This window comes from Pelecanus crispus, chromosome 2 (assembly GCF_030463565.1).
Source record: "Pelecanus crispus isolate bPelCri1 chromosome 2, bPelCri1.pri, whole genome shotgun sequence".
In the NCBI taxonomy this organism is placed as follows: domain Eukaryota; kingdom Metazoa; phylum Chordata; class Aves; order Pelecaniformes; family Pelecanidae; genus Pelecanus; species Pelecanus crispus.
In genome coordinates, this window is record NC_134644.1 from 123,591,519 (window position 1) to 123,607,949 (window position 16,431).

The 16,431-nt window shown below is 39.0% G+C and overlaps 2 protein-coding genes across 2 annotated transcripts in view; both read right to left on the reverse strand.

Annotated features, from left to right (window-relative positions):
• Positions 1 to 16,431, reverse strand: part of LOC104033437 (zinc finger protein 521) — a 205,118-nt gene that overhangs the window by 69,283 nt on the left and 119,404 nt on the right. The gene's annotated exons all lie outside the window — the stretch shown is intronic.
• Positions 2,061 to 16,431, reverse strand: part of SS18 (SS18 subunit of BAF chromatin remodeling complex) — a 430,088-nt gene continuing 415,717 nt past the window's right edge. The window contains exon 11 of the transcript XR_012830823.1: positions 2,061 to 2,072. The gene's annotated coding sequence lies outside the window, so the exon portion shown is untranslated. The remainder of the gene's footprint in view (positions 2,073 to 16,431) is intronic.

The window sequence follows — 16,431 nt, forward strand, 5'->3', positions numbered from 1 at the left end:
AATCATTATCCTCCCCTACATCCCTTTATTAACCTTAAAAGCTGACATTTTGAAATAAGTTAAGGATTGCAGACAAACACTCTTTTCATTTATCTGTTCTTCCTTCCTTCTGCAGCTCCAGCAATAATTACATTTTTCTTATAATTTATTTTGGAATAAATGTGTGCTGCACCTGTACTTCATGTATGCCTCTTGCACACTTCCAGTGTTTTCAGTGGCTTTGGAAAGAGGAGAGTGGCATGCTCACGCTGTTCGCTGGCTCTGTTTCTTCTTTCCACCCCCCATCCTGTCTTCTTCTTTCATGTCAATCATTTTGAACCATTTTTTCACATTTCTCACTAATCTCTAATACCAGCCTCTCCCATCCACCCCATGGATGTGCTTTAGAAGGCTGCAAGTTCACTGCTGCTCAAGTATGTGAAGAAGTCTTCAAGATAACCACATCAACTGAAATAGCTCACGTAGCAAGCCAAGCTAATTAAAACACATTGAATTAGAATATAGCTACACGAGTAAAAGATACTCAGAAAAAAATACAGAGCTGCCCACTAATACAGCTAAAAGAGCACCAGAGTCTTGCTACTTAATTGCACAGGCTACTGGCAAGCAGGTTTTAGCTACAACAGATGACTCCCCTTTAGCATCCAAGTCCTATGCAGACTATTCTAAATCAGACTTTATTCATTATCATGAGCAACTAAGAATTACTTCAGAAGCTACAGTTAGTGTTAAACAATATTTGTTTAAAAAAGATTTGAGGGAAATCTTGTTAAAAATTCTGAATGGTATTGGAATTTTGAGCGTACGAGCTTGCCATTCTAAACCATTTGATTAAATTTAACCATAGGAAACTCTTCCAAGACCTAATGAAGCAGCAATTACATCTGAAGAGGGAGCCAAGCCAAGAATTCTACCATTCCAATAGCTCTCCTTTGAACATCATGCTACAATATCTAATCTGCTCAGTTTTGAGTTTACACATACAATAAATCTCTGAGCTTTTGGATTTGATAAAATAAACCATATAGACAAAAGTGGTACATATTTTGTTTTATATAAGGAATCTGTTGTTTAAAAAAATTGAGCTAGTTTTAAGATTTTAAATATTTCAAAAAAAGCTCTGTGCATAAAATAGAATCCAGATGAATTTAAAAATTATGCAAGTATTTTCAGGGTCTGGCTGAAAAGCAGATGCTGCCTCCATGCTCACTCCTCATCTTTCACAGTACTTTACTATGAATTTTTACAAGTAGATACAAAATTGAAAAAAAAAAAGTGAAATACAGATAGAGTGAATGTTAACATTTTTTAAAGCAAATGCTGGATCTAATCCTGATTTCACTTGCTTTGTCATAAGCATTTGCTCACACTTCATCGTAATCACCTACTTGGTAACTCACTGAAGACAGCATAGCTGTGTTGGTGTAAGCACGATAAGAATTAATTCCACCACTTTTCCTTTTGATTAAAAGGAGGAACTGTTAAAACTGGATAGTGGTTTCATTTGTCATGCCCTCAGCAAATGCAGATTGTTTGGTCTTTTCAGTAACATTATTACATTGCACAAAGATGACCCTTTTTGTGATTTAAGATGTAGCCAGAGCAATCCAAGTACAGCCAAATCGATGGAGGCAATCTTGCTCTATTTCCAGTTTTGCAACATTTCTTTATTACACGTAATAGAACATTTTAGCATAATAACTCATAGGTCTTGAGCTACAGAAGACGGAGAAATAATGTTGAAAAGCAATTCTTCACATTTGGCTTTCACCACATCAAGTACAAATGGTGAACTTAAACATGAAAATACAATTTGCTCCTTCTAAAGACTACATCCTTATCTCTTGCAAAGAACACACATTCATTTCCAGCACCTCAAGGTAAAGACTAAGGCATCTATCACAAGAACAGTGAGTATCTGAAGTATTTGGAACCAATCTTTTCATAATGTTTCTTTGGAAGGGAAGCAGGGTTACTCAAAATTCATAGAGATTATTAAGTTTATATCCACACAGCAGATATGGTACCATATTATTTCCCATCAACAGTGTTCTCACCTGCTGAGAATCTCTCTTTGGTTCAAGACAGCCATTCATTACGAGGCATTAGCACTCTACTGCACAAACCAAAGTTATGCCCCATCAGTGAACTGATAATAAGGCCATAATACCCACACTCAGCTCACGAGGACTGTGTTTACCTATCTTTCGAGCCCTTCATTTTGGTGATTTAATAGGCAAGCAATTTCTTACTTCAGCAGATTTGTTCTATATTATCAAGTCAGGTATTTCTGGACAAATGTGTGGGTGTTTAAAAGACTCACAAGGCTCCCCAAAGCTTTGCCTTATCAGTGGAGTATGCGCTGACAGCAGGGACTCTTCATGACAAGAAAAGCTGATCAGCTGCAAGCTTTTCTATTGATGAATCCAACTCTTCGCCCGGTCTAAACTAAGCCTGTGGGTTTTGTGTTTTTCTTCTTAGCCTTCTTTGAGGCCTGCTGAAAGTTATGAAATAGATTTTTCTAGTCCTCCCAGGAGCAAGGCCAGGTTCACATCTTGACCTCAGAAACAAAGCAGTCCGTGAAAGCCAGTCTTCCCTGCCTAACATAAAGCAAACTACAACATGCAACATAAGGCAATATTAAGAGTGAGAAATGACAAGCAATGTATCAGTATTGGGGAAGAGAAAGAAAAAAAACCTGGCCATATTAAAAATTCCAGCAATAACAGCACTGAACAACACAATTTTGGCTCTCCTACAGTCTTCATTACCAAGGGTGGAAGCAAAGAGTGGTTAGTTGGAAGGATGATTTCAATTACAAGTCAACAAAAAGGAAATTCTTTGTTGTAGGGCATTATTTATTTTTAGATATTTTGGTCATCTTATTCTGTAACCATTCGAGCATATATTTGGGTACTGTAATGTACAGCCACATGTAGACTCTCAGAACAAGACATATGAATGAAAATACAAAATAACCCTTACAGGACTGAATCTCCTCTCAGCAACATTAATGTAAATCAGCTCAGTCAACTGGGGGACATTGATGTGAAACTTGAGTGAGGAAAGAACTGGGCTCTGATGCTTTGAACAAGCTGCCCAAGTATATTTTAGAAATGTGAAGGCTGTTAAACTGTGGGTTCAGGAGCTTGGAAGATAACAGAGGTGTAAAAATGATAAATCCTATTTTTCATGGTGAAATAGCATTAAGGAACCAAAATATGGTCCCAGAATGCATAAATACTGAACAAGAAGTTGCTACCAAAAGCATCAACAGTTTAACACAAGTAAGAAACCAGATTCTTATCAAAGATCATAGGATTGGAATGGCTAGTTCCCATTAGCATGAGTGACAGTGGTGTTTGTGCAAATCCATGTATGCTGATGGAATATGGACCCTGAAATCTCTGTGACCTTGATGCGCAATATTTATGTCTACACCTTTAGTGTCTTGCACATAATGAGATGCTATCTTTTAGCTTTATGCACTTCACCAGGCATTCAATTAGAAAAAGCAAATTGGGGGGGGGGGGGGGGGGCAGAGAATGCTAAGCTATTTAGACAGAAGGTAGTGAATCAAAAATTGCAAAACTTCAGCTTTCAAAAATAGCCTAAGTGACCTCTTACAATACTCTGACCACTCCATCACAAGCAGGAGGCAACCCCTGTGAAGAGCGAATTCTGGCAAAGTTCTCTCTTCACAGATGATGCACAGCTTAAGCTATAATGAGTTTTTGGGTTACAAATGCTGAACGCATTAATATTCCTTGATGATAATTATCACAGTATAAGCACCTTTCCCAATGTGAGTAGCATAAAGCAACTGAAGCAGCATTTTTACTACATTTGAAACAAGCTGGAAAATGGGATTTTCTACTCTTGTAACCTGAGGTCAACGTACATCAAGCTGTGCATATTAAATACGTCTACCCTATATAACCATATAGACCTTTCCATATACTCACACACATGCATGCAATTAACAGCCTAATTTTTTGAATACTTAAACAAATACGCCATACATATGAACCTGATTTCCCAAGCAAAATAAATCCAGCATTTTAAATAGGACCCAAATAATTTGTAAACAGGCTACACTGCTATTTCTTTGAAAGTGAGTTGTTTTTCTACAATATTAAAAAAAAAACCCAGCAGGTATTAGCTGCTGATAAAATTGAAAATTAACAATATATATATATTCACCCAAACTGAAAATAAAGTTTGCAGAAAAACACTGCCTTCCACCTCCAGGGGTTAAACTAACCACTACATGCAACACTAAGTGTGGGTTATACCCACCACAGATAGCCTTCCTTTAAGAACATTTGAAAATACAGTTCTTCAGTGGGCCCAAATTCTTGCACACAGCTCACAGACTAAGTAATGAGTAGGAGGATTGGAGATACCCCCAGGAAACACAGGAGCAGGAGCCTCAAGCCAGGCAGCTGAGCACCTGCAAAGCTGCTCCTTACCTGTCGCTGCAGCCGGGAGACTGCAGAACTGCTGCGCTGCCTCTGCACGGGGCAGGAACGTACTCATCCAGGCAGCAGCAGCAGCAGCAGCAGCAAACCTACTGATTTAATAGCCAGACAGGCTCACCCAGCCTTTGTAGCCTACTCTTACACATGAACAGGGGAAAAAAGGGTGCACACCAGGCACAGCACCTAAAATCTGCAAGTTATCCCAAGAAATGGGTGAATACCCATCACATCACATATGGAACGCTAATTCTTTCCAAAGATAGCATGAGATACACCTCCTTAAACAGTATAAATGGGCTTGGCTGTACTTTAAGTGCAAGACATTTAATTATTATACAAGTACTTACTGAGGATTAATTAGCATACAACAAGGATCTGAAACATGCAGACGTTTGTCAAAGACTACAGGGTTTCTAATGATTTATTATTGTTTGATTAACAACATCATGCAGCAACTATGTTATTAAATCTCTATTTTGCATACTACAGAACCTAAAAGCGTTACCTAGTGATGTACTATCTTAGTCTCAGAAGAGGGTAACAACTTGATCTTTGCTTTTCTCTCACCCCCAACTCAGAAAATGTTCATTGTTACAAACGATGTACTGGTAAGGAGCCTTTAAAATATCACACTGTGAGTTGCAGAGTTTTTACTAAATGCTATAATACTGTTTTAATATTCTGTGCAAATAAACTCAGTGCAGCTTTATTCTAACAAAATGGAAGTCAGTTTGAACCCTTAATCCGAAAAATGGGAATCAATTCTGGTGTTCTGTGGGTGTGAAATCTGCTGAATGTATTTATGCCGTGTTGTCCTGCACTTCCTTTAGGAAAAATGCCATGTTACAACTGTTTCAAGAACTAAAGCATAATTTTTACTTATGTGCTGCAAAATGTCTCGAAATCCCATTTGAATATATTGCAAGGTTTTGAGGGAACGTTTGCTAAATATTTAACAGCACTATTGCCTTATTAAATACTGTGATGTGAAAGCCAAGAAAGGATGATATAAAGCGCATGCCATTTTTTTTCACTTAACACTGGTGCTCACTTTGAACATTGTACAAGCCTATTCATCAGAAGAACTGATGCATTCTAAGAAGTATTGCTTCTTATCAGACAAACATAGCAATGGCATCTTGCTATTATAAAAATTATTAAATCCCTCCTTGGTTAATTGTGTAAGACCTGTTCCTCTGCAGTTAGAATCCCCTCTCCATCCTCCCCGCTAAAACATCTGAAAAGACCACATCTGAAAATTAAAAGTGATGTAGTGAAATCAGGCTGGCACAAGATATATTGCTTATATGAAAGGCAAACCTAGGGGAAAAGTGAGTCAGGTACAGAACATGCAGCTTTGGTTTATCATACATAGAAACTGCATGGCTGACCATTTTAAAGGTAGAAAATTGAATATGCTTCTCTGTACATCACAGTGTATTTGACAACTATGTAATACAGTGACAGTCATGTTAAAAATACAGATGTAAGACTGAAAATATTCTATAAAAATAAACACTTCCACTAAACCAAAATCAAAGTAACTTGGTTCATGACTACAGATGTGTTTCAGTAGGAATCACTGAAAACAAATTTAAATCCACAATGAAATATATTAATATAAACTAACAAAAAGATCTCTTGGCATGGAATTGCCTGCAGAGCGTGCATTTATTCTGTAAACACTATGACAATGATTATCTGTCCTTCCAGCTCTCAGTGGAGACTCCTGCTTTTGAAAATGTCTTGTGGTGACTTACTAAATTCAGGCTATTTCAATTAGTATTACTGCACATTAAAAATTAATTGTATTAAAGAGTGGATTAAGGTTTAAATTTCAGTTCTACAGTGTGTGTGCTAGAAATGACAGCTAAAAATCAATGCTCCCTGGCCCATAATCGGAAGTTTGTATGACCGAATAGCGTGGAACTGGCGACAGTTTTAAAAGAATTGATAGTTAGTCCAAGGTGTGTCAGCTCTAATTCCTAATTTAAATGGGAATGCTCCACAGCCGCAGTATTAAGCTAAAGAAGAAACTGAAAAAAAAAGCTGTCTTCCAATGAAAAAAATGTGTCATCTTCATAAAGATGGAAAAAATCCAAATTACAGCTCAAAATTCACATGTTTGGTATCACTGAGGGAAAGAAGATGTTTTAATGGGATGATGACTTCATTACAGAAGATATATTTTTTTTTCCACATTTAGAACATGTTGTTAAAATACCACCCGGAATTGCAATTTAGGCCCCAATCTTACAAAGACTTGAGAACATATTTAGCCTTATTCCCGTATAAAAGGAAGCTTGTGGCATCTATTCATGTGAATAAAATCATACACATACTTACACGTTTTCAGGATCAGACCTTTTAATTACAGTTCCTCATGTACAGTGGTGACATGCAAGCCCATTTAAAAGTTTTACTGTGTATGGCAGACACAGATGCAGGTATGCAAGTGAGCCCAAGGACCCTGTGACACTCCCACTTTGGGACACTTCTTTTCGTTCAAAGAGTCCCGGCAAGGACAGCACCAAAGAACGTGGCCACTGGAGCTGCAGGCTGACACATTTGGGAGCCCTGATACTGTGCAAGTCATGCAACGGAGCTGTTGTTTCTACTTCTACGCCGTAGCAGAGCACCAGTGGGGATACTGAATCCCCAAGCTGCAGTGGGAGGGTGACAGGAATGTTGCTATCAAACATATCAAAAGTGTAAGTGGTCAGGCGTCAGGCTACAGTGATGAGGTGGTTTAACCCCAGCTGGCAACTAAGCACCACAAAGCCGCTCAAAGAAAATTAACTCTACCCCAGCCAAAACCAGTATGTGAGGGTATATGGGAATGGGGAACGAACGGTTCCTTGTACCTCCAGTAAGTGTTAGCCATGGTCTCCTGAGCTGCCCTGTTGGTGTAGAACATAGGACAATTTCTTGGCCTGCCCATATATGAAATCAATGATTATCTTCCATTTTATTGCCTGCCAAATCAGTTAAAATTTGTCTTCATGACTGAAGGCTCCTTCTTGTACAACTAAGGCAGAAATCTGCACTCTTACCTTGCTGAAGCTTCTATTCAGACATTGTCACTGTAAGTGGGAAAGATTTTTGAAAAGAAAATGTCTTTATTAAAATATTTGTATCTTTACAACAAAAATAATTTTTATTACTTGGGTGAAACTGAATTTTGCAGAAGACTTCTTGAGATCATGGCACTGGATGATACACTGACACCACTGCTGTAATTCTTCCTTTGAATGTGAACACAGTGCCAAAAGGAAAGGAAACAGCTCAAGCAAAATAATTTTTGCACTCTTCTGTATTGTAAAATGTATGGGGAATAGCAAGAAGGGAAAAAGCATGTTCCACTTGTTATAAATCTAGTATTGTACCTGTCTGAAAATGGTTAGCAAGAAATGCCTGTCACTTCTATCAGCAACAAACTAATTTTTTTTATGAGCAAATGATGAAGAACACCACAGGTCTAGTGAACAGACCAAGCTGGCATCACTAAAGTATTGCAAAGCCACCCAGGATACCAGAGCCTGGAATTGAACAGTCATTGGTGTGTACCTAAGAGACAAGTTGATGTCCAAAATGTTTTTAAAGATCCCCTGTGCTGCGCGGATGTCCAACAGCAAGTTTGGCATCAAGAGAGTAAAGAAGATGGGTTGTAATAACAACAATAAAAAAAATAATCTGGTGCAAATGGACCCCAAGGTGTAGTAGTCATCCCCATGCAACAATCACCCTTCACTGCAATTTACTGATGTTGCTTCATTACAATACAGCATACAAAGGGGGCAATATTAAGGCACACTATTTAAAGCTACAAGATCCGTGGTGCCAGCTATAGCTGGTATTGAATCAGGACTATAGATTAAAAATAAGGTAATTTCAGCAGAGAATCCTGAAAAATGAAAACTCTCCTGAAGGTGCACGAGTGTGTCATTTTTACAAGACTTAGCCGAACGCCACAATAAACGATTGAAGCTGAGGACTGCCAATACATTTTATAGTGTGAACCCACAAATTCGTTACAAAAGCACAGCAATAATTGGTTACAAATTACGATAACCAAGGAAGACAAAGAAATGCAACTGGTTTAGGCAAGGGAGAAAAGAAATCTTTTCATATGATAGCAGAATATACAGAAATTGAGAAAGAGATTTGTGCAGGGTACAGGACCTGCAGAGTAGATGGACCTTGAAGCAACTTTCAGAACTGCAGTGACAAAGGACAAATTCTGAAGAGGAATAAGCCAATGTTATTGACTCATGGAAGCCATCACAATTTCTGTTAACTCTCTTTTTGTTAACTGGTTCTGACTGGGGAAGAAATGAAGGACAATTTTTGTTGTGTGGAGAAGGTGATGCCAAGAATAGAAATCAGCTGGACTGCATCTGTAAGAAGTGAAAGAAGAGGAACACTTTTTTTTAAATTGGCCTCTGAAATGGATAGGAAACATGAACCAAATTTGGGAGCTCTAAGGCAAGCAGCAGAATTCCCCATTAGCCAAGAGATAATAAAAAACACAAATAATTTAATAGCTTGCTATTTACAGCATTACAATACTTTTCCCTCTTAATGTACATTAACTAATTTGCCTTGAAAAATCTCTGCGGGTAAGTACTGTCTCCATTTCACATTTCAACGATTTGTTTTAGGCTAGTGAAGAAGTCATTGGGAATGCTGGAACCACCACAAACTTCCACCCAGTCACACTCCTGTTTTGACATTCTGAAAAAAAAATTGCCTTTGTAGCCTGCCAAGCAAAGACTTGGAAAACAAGACTTGGAAAAAAGGAGCTCCCCCTCCAAACAAGAAAGGACAATGCCATAAAGCAAAAGGAGAGAGAGAAAGACTATGTCACGCCATGGAAAAATTAACTGTATTTTGTGGGAGATAATGACGTAGGAGAATTCAGAGTCAAAGAGCCTTCCAAATCCGCTTTTTAAGGAGATGAATGGGAAAGACACATTTTAAGAAAAAAGAGCAGCTAGAGTGTGTCAAGAGTGCTTCGCTTGTCAGAGAAGAGAACTTCTTCTGCAGAAGCTTTAGGTTGAAGGAGACAAAGAAAATCACCAGCCCACAAAAAAGCTGGCCTGGAGGATCCATCGCAAGGGTTGAAAGAGATGCACATGCAGCACAAAAGGAGCAGCTGATGTAAAATACGATAACCTAGGTGACATATCATAGAAATTAGAGTCCTATTTTCTGTCACCTAATTTATTCCCATGCACCACCGTGAAGGATTTGTCCTGGCGGTACAATTCCAGTCTGTACTGCTAGGCACACTCCATCACTGGTGCAAATGCAGCAGCAGGTAAAAGTAGAGAACTTTTCCATTATTAAGAAGTATCCCTAAGATTAAGTTTTCTAGGCTAGCTCTCTGCCCAAGCCTATTTATTTCGTTTTTCACTTCTTTAATTTTATTTTCATTTTGTTTTCATTTTAGCCTTCTTTTTTTAAGCTCAGCTATATTTGAATCAAAAAAAAGGTTAAAAATACCATCCCTGTTAAGTCTGACTTGAAGAGTAACAGCACACAAGGAGCAATGTGGGTTAAAAGTTCAAATTTGGCAGGGAAATGTCACTCAGATGAAGAGAAGAGTATTTAACTGTTCTGGTGAAAACTGGTTTTGATTTGATCATGTTATGACAGTTTGCAAATCCCACTTTGCACTAAGTGATATTTGGGTTAGGCTTTTTAACCAAACTTCGAAGCAAATGGAAGGCTGCGTTGCCTCTGAATGACTAATTGAACGAGGTAGTAAACATCAACATCTCCCAAGTTGTTCAATGAATTACACAGTGCTCTGCAGGAGTCTCATCTGGGGGGCTTCTGGGGGGGATTTTTTTGCACAGTTATTTAATGTCTTGGCACTCGCATAGGTGTGCAATGAAAAGCAATGAAGCCAGAAGCACAGTTGGTTCATTGTGAAGGTTGCCTGCGAGAGGGTTGGGAGAAAGCGTGCCTAGCCAAACAGCTAGATATTAAGAATATACTGCTGAGGTCCCGAACTACAGCACTCTTATTAGAGTGCTGTGTGAGAGAAAATTCAAATTGTATGGCTAGGCACTGAAAAAAGAAAACCAAAACAGGATGTTACAGGCATATCCTTAACTCTGGCCACTGTACCCGTGTTTTATGATTGCTTTTGATTATACAAATATACTATCCCTTTTATCATTCAGTCTAACCCAAACACGAGACCCATACCTTTCAGTATAAACACAGTGAATGAGGCAGTGTTTTGAAATAAGCTTTGTCCAACACACTATGAATAGCATATTCTGTAAAGTCTCTTGGATAAGTACCACATATATCGGATTATATTCATGTAATAAAAATAATGTGTTATGTGGCTTTGCACCTTTGAGCAGATCTCCTTCACTCTGCCCAATGCTTCATTTCCTCTGGGGCTTCTCCTAATGCCCTGAATTGCACAATGTATTCAAACAGCAGCTTAGTTAAGAAAAATAAGTCTGCCGAAAGGAACGTTTCTTCTTCCTTTCTCCCTATACATTGAATTTACTTCTATAATTACGTAAGTTCAAGGCCACATGACAGAATTACTCAGTTCGGCCCCGTTGATACGTTGGTCCCATGGTTTTGCTTGCATGTTTCAGTAAGAGGGAGTACAGCAATTTTTCACAGGCAAGAATCCTGAGATTGAACTTCAAGGGCTTGACATTTTTGTGCACAGAAAATTTTAATTTGGTAATATTTACATTTCTCATTTAGCAATTAGATTTTTTTTTATTTCACAGACATTTATACCTGGTTTTCTGGTCGCTAAAGCTGGTATCTCACAAGGTGAAGGACATGGTAGATAGACCATTCAGCTCGTACACACATGCATACACCTCTGTACATAAGAAGAGAGTGTATTCAATCATAAAACAATTTGTATTTTAAGCAGGTATTACCGTTTCACTTTAGTATTGATTTTCCACTGGCTCTACTTGAAGAAAGTAACTCTACATGTGAGAAAGGGTGTGCAGCAGTATCTTCTGACCATACGTGGTCTATGAGGCATGCAAAATTAAGGATTTTTACCTAAATATAACTCTAAGCTCCCATGAAGGCAGAATTAAAAGTACCGCTTACTGAAAGCGTGGTGGTAGCTCAACCACTATGCTGAGGAGACAGAAGGAGTTACTCTCCTCAGTAAGGATCATTGAATGTGTCACTGGTTAATTCCTGTTCTATGCTCCTCATTAGCATTACTCTCAAGTTTCTGGTTATCATATCTGAAATATTAAGACATAATAAGTACGAAGGTGCAGATAATTGGATATTAACCAGAACATACTTGACTGGGCAGGAGGTAGGGCCTTGCTTAAACTAATCCTGAAATGTATTAATCACCAATTAATGAATGGGTTTCAAATTCATTTTCTATTATAGAACACCTCTGAGTATCTAAGCTTTTTCTAGTAAAATGAGTTGGAATAACAGGATAGGAATAAGAAACACTCCAATTTAAGGCTGGTTTGAATTAATTCCCTATAGCTTGTTGTTAAGTTCATTGAAAACAATAATCCTGGTATGAGTGACTTTCTTTATAAGGTTGAGAAAATAACCATATATTATAGCACTTATAGGCTCTATTTGCAGGTGCAAATGGTCATACAGAGGCTAAATTCAGAACAGAGCTAGTTCACTGGAGAACTGCTATAGCACTATCTATATTTCTTAAGAGCAAATATAGCTCTATAAGACAAGCAGCATAAGACCCGCATCAACTCCAGATGGATGTTGCCAAATAATGATTTTCAGTGTGAAGACAGGTATACATGTTTGTCAACTTCTGTGGGGAAAAAAAAAAAAAAATTCAAACACCTCTTCTCTCCAGCCCGGCCCAAAATGTGGTCTGCACTGGTCCACTCTGGCAAGCAGGGCTTTTGGAGGGTGGAAGAAGAATGGTGGGAGGGCAAATACTGAGAGATTATGAAATCTGGTTAAGAAGCCTGGTGGGTTGGGGGGCAGAGTGAGGGAGCACGGTGTTAAGCTCAGAAGCTCCAGCTTTGGATAACTTTGTTGATTTTGCATTAAGCATGCACCCTTAACCAGCATTACTAACTAGCTTGACATGGTTGTACTTTTCTCAACTAAGAGGCTAACCGGCTGCACACAGTTAATCTCTAAATTATGGAAGTTTTTGTTAACTGGGCATATTTAAAATCTAAAAAGAAATGCAAAAAGCAGAAACAAAGTCTCAAGTTTTCCCTTTTTTAAAAAAAAAAAAAAAAAAAAGAATATTCTTACATGTCCAGGATAATTTTTAAATTGATACTTTAGCATTTTTATTATTTGAAATGGGTGCCCACTACCGCACCAGAAAAAAACCACCAGAGATCCTTATTGTTACTAATGAAGAAAATTATAACAGACATTGTTGAAGTACTATTATTCCCCTTTCTCTCTTCTTGCTGTCCTCAGTGTTATTTACATTGATGTGAATTGCAAGTAAACCAATATTATCCATCTCTGTGTTTTTTCCTTAATTTGTTGACTTTAATTTTAGTAAGTCTTAAATAAGCGCTTACTGAAGATGAAGTAAGATATGCAAGCAAGTAGTCCTTTTATCAACAATTTTGCCACAGAAATACACAAACATTTCAATGGCTCTTCATTAGCAAACAAATCAACAAGTGATATTTTAATGCATGACTTTATTCCATCTCTGTGGGGACCGTAGTTGAGAGTGTGATGTACAGTACAGAGAAAGGAATCATCAGCCACAATGTCCCAGGGCTCTATCCATTGAGGACTTCTCAGCCTCTGCTTAAAGAGTGCATTTAATTGACTGATAGACAGTAGCTTCTTTGTTCACAGAAGACAGCGAAGTAATGGCAGCTTGAAAATCGTACCATCTACAGGATCTCCTGAGACTAGTAACAGGGGGATATGTGTCAGGAATAAATAAATAATCTAATTATTAAGCCACTTCCTGTCAAGTTAACTCCAATTTGTTGGCTTTTGAAGGCAACAAAACGAGGCATTTTTCCTCATTATGCTTCTCTTTTTATACCACTGGTAATCACAGGCGGATTAAAGGGTGCCTGATTGGTTTTTTTGTCAAGGAACTGAGAAGCAGCCAACAGTACAGAAAAACAGAGTTGGGGTTAGAAGAAATTTCATGCTTGTCTCCTTTCCAGCTCCCTAACAGCCCACACTGCTGCCCCATACAGTGCTGCCAGCTGTACAGCAAATGTGTACCCCTCCAACGGTGGCCTACCAGGCCACAGGCTCCATCCTGAGAGCTGTGAGATACCTTGCAATCTTGGCAGGTAGCTACTGCTGTCATAGGCATAATTCTAAAGGTGACCTACGAAACCCCGTCAGCTCACCAAATGCAACAATATGAGCAGCTGAAGTTCGACACCCACTCTCCATATTGGCTTCTTTTGTTTCGCTTCCTGCGCTTACATCGCAGGGAGAAACCTCGGGATGCACTCCGTCGAAGAATCGGAGGCTCCTCTGCTAAGAACAGGGACGATTCAGAAAAGCGATGGCGAGGCTACCCTCTGTGCTGACAGCTAAACACAGCCCGAAGGAATGTGCTAAGGCTACTGATAAAGCCTGCAATACAAATGGTCAGCCACAAAGAACAAAAGGGAAGGCTGACACCATGCCATTAATTCAGCCTGTGGTGCCTAAGTATTAACATGCACGGTGTATCACTGCAGCGGCTCGGAGGAGAATCTTACAGCAGGTAGAGGGAAAGGAACAACTTCCGTACTGCCCGGCACTACCTTTCGGTAGCGTCCCCTTCATCAAGTGCTATTCATACCGCAGGCATTTCTGCAGGACAAATCTAAAGCTTATGCGTGCTTTGCTTCATTTCTTTACAGAATGAACTCCAGCCTGAATTGTGGACATTTTTCAAACGCTTCTTTTAGTAGTATTATCATTATTACTACTACTATTATTATTTAATAATAAGACATTTTCATTCCATTTTATTAGAGTTTTTTGAGTCCAAGGTCATCCCCCCCCCAAAAAAAAGAAAGGGTTCATAGGTGTTTGCATGCTGTGTCCTGATTTAACCATTTGTCATTTCAAAAGCCAGGATGGGCTTTCCTAAAAGCTGTCTCAAAAAGAAAACCGTTGCTGCTTCCGAGCCCCGAAACGAAGCGCCAGCTCCAAGCAGAGCAGCTCGGTGGGGGAAAGCGCGCACCCGGGGGTGTGGGGTGGCAGGGCGCCTGTACCCCGCGTAGGTGACACACGTAACCCGGAGCCCAGCGAACGGTGCCGCTCGAGCATGTTTACAGCTGCCTTTGCCGTTTCCGAATACATCTTGAATTTTTTGTTAAATTGCGCAGATAATTAAAGCCTCTTCATATTTACAGTCTGCTTCATTGGTACCATGAATTCTGTTTTCAGTTACTGTCTGCAAATTCCCTCTCTGCACAATTTCATACTAAGCAATAACACTTCATTTTACATAAGTTTTATCTGATGTCCCCATACAGAGCTGCCAGCTGTACAGCAAATGTGCAGCTCTCAAACTGAGGCCTACTAGGCCACAGGCTCCATCCTGAGATCTGTAAGGCACCTTGCTGTCATTGGCAAGCGTTCCCTGCTATCGCTGCTACCATCGCTCCACACTACACACAACTTAAAATCATCTGATTATTAGAATTTGTGGTCCACACTCCATTTTATCCTTTATTTAATCTATCCCCAGATCACACATTTGTTTAAATGTTTTGGCTGGTTTACAAATCATGCAGCCATCTGCACAGTAGGTGTGACACCATTTTTTAGACAAAAGTTACATTACAAAACAACAAAGATAAAGTCATTTGAAATGCTTTGGTGTTTGTTATTCTGCCTGGTTTGCTTGGACCAACTCTAAGAAATAAATAGAATTATCTGTGTAAATCGATGAACATCTATGAAAAACAACACCCAGCAGAACGCAGAGCTTGCTCCATTACCTACGTTAATATCATGACAGCTGAGGAGAGATGACCTGGCCCACTTCTCATCTCTCCTGTACAGATGGCTATTAAAGAGAAAGTATCCCTTTTGTATGGTCCATGCAGAAACCCTTTATGGGCTTTTCAAATAAGCCAGCATTGCCCACAGGAGAGTAGCTTCCTGTTAGTATTAAACAGCCCAGATTTCGTCTATTTTGTAACCCAGCTCCTCACAAAATAAACCTACGTTTTCTCAGATTTAACTCCAAATGCTGGTTTTCCTGGGTATTTCAATTACAGCTCCTCATTTTGCAGACAAGGTGACCAAGTTTCGTCTAACTTTTAGACAACTTCTTGCCAGCTCTGCCTGTAAATAGGAGATTCCCAGGCATCCAAATGATTTTCTGATGCCAAGAGGGTATGATCCCTCTCTTCACTATAAATCAACAATTTCCATTTTTTACTACCCAGGAATCAGTGAAAGATGACTGACAAAAGGAAGTCTCCACCTCCTTCCTCCTCCAGTGTGTAGATGCGTATCTTTGGATTCTTTTTCTCAAAACCTTGGGTAAGAGGGACTTCACAATGTCAGTTTTACTGTAGAGCGATTAAACTGACGTTCTGAAGATGTACTACTTGAGGTCAACATGGTGCAACAAGTACTAGTTGCCCAGCACAGCTTTGTGCATAAGTGAAAGGAAAATCATGAGTTTTAATGACCTTAGGCATTAGACAAATAACAGAATGTGTGAATGCCACATGCTATTACAACCAGACTAACATTTTCTTGGGCTCCAGAAAGCCAACCGAAGTATCTCCTTTGTCTTGACATCAGTGATGTTGTCCACACATACCGTAATGTACACTGCACAAATGTGAGGCAAATAAGATGATTTATTTTTATAGGTCTATTATGCATGCAGTTAAGACATGCATAATGCAAACATGCATATCCACACAACACACAAGCATATATACATATTATATACTTATATCACTGTCACTGAAAAAAATTAAAAATC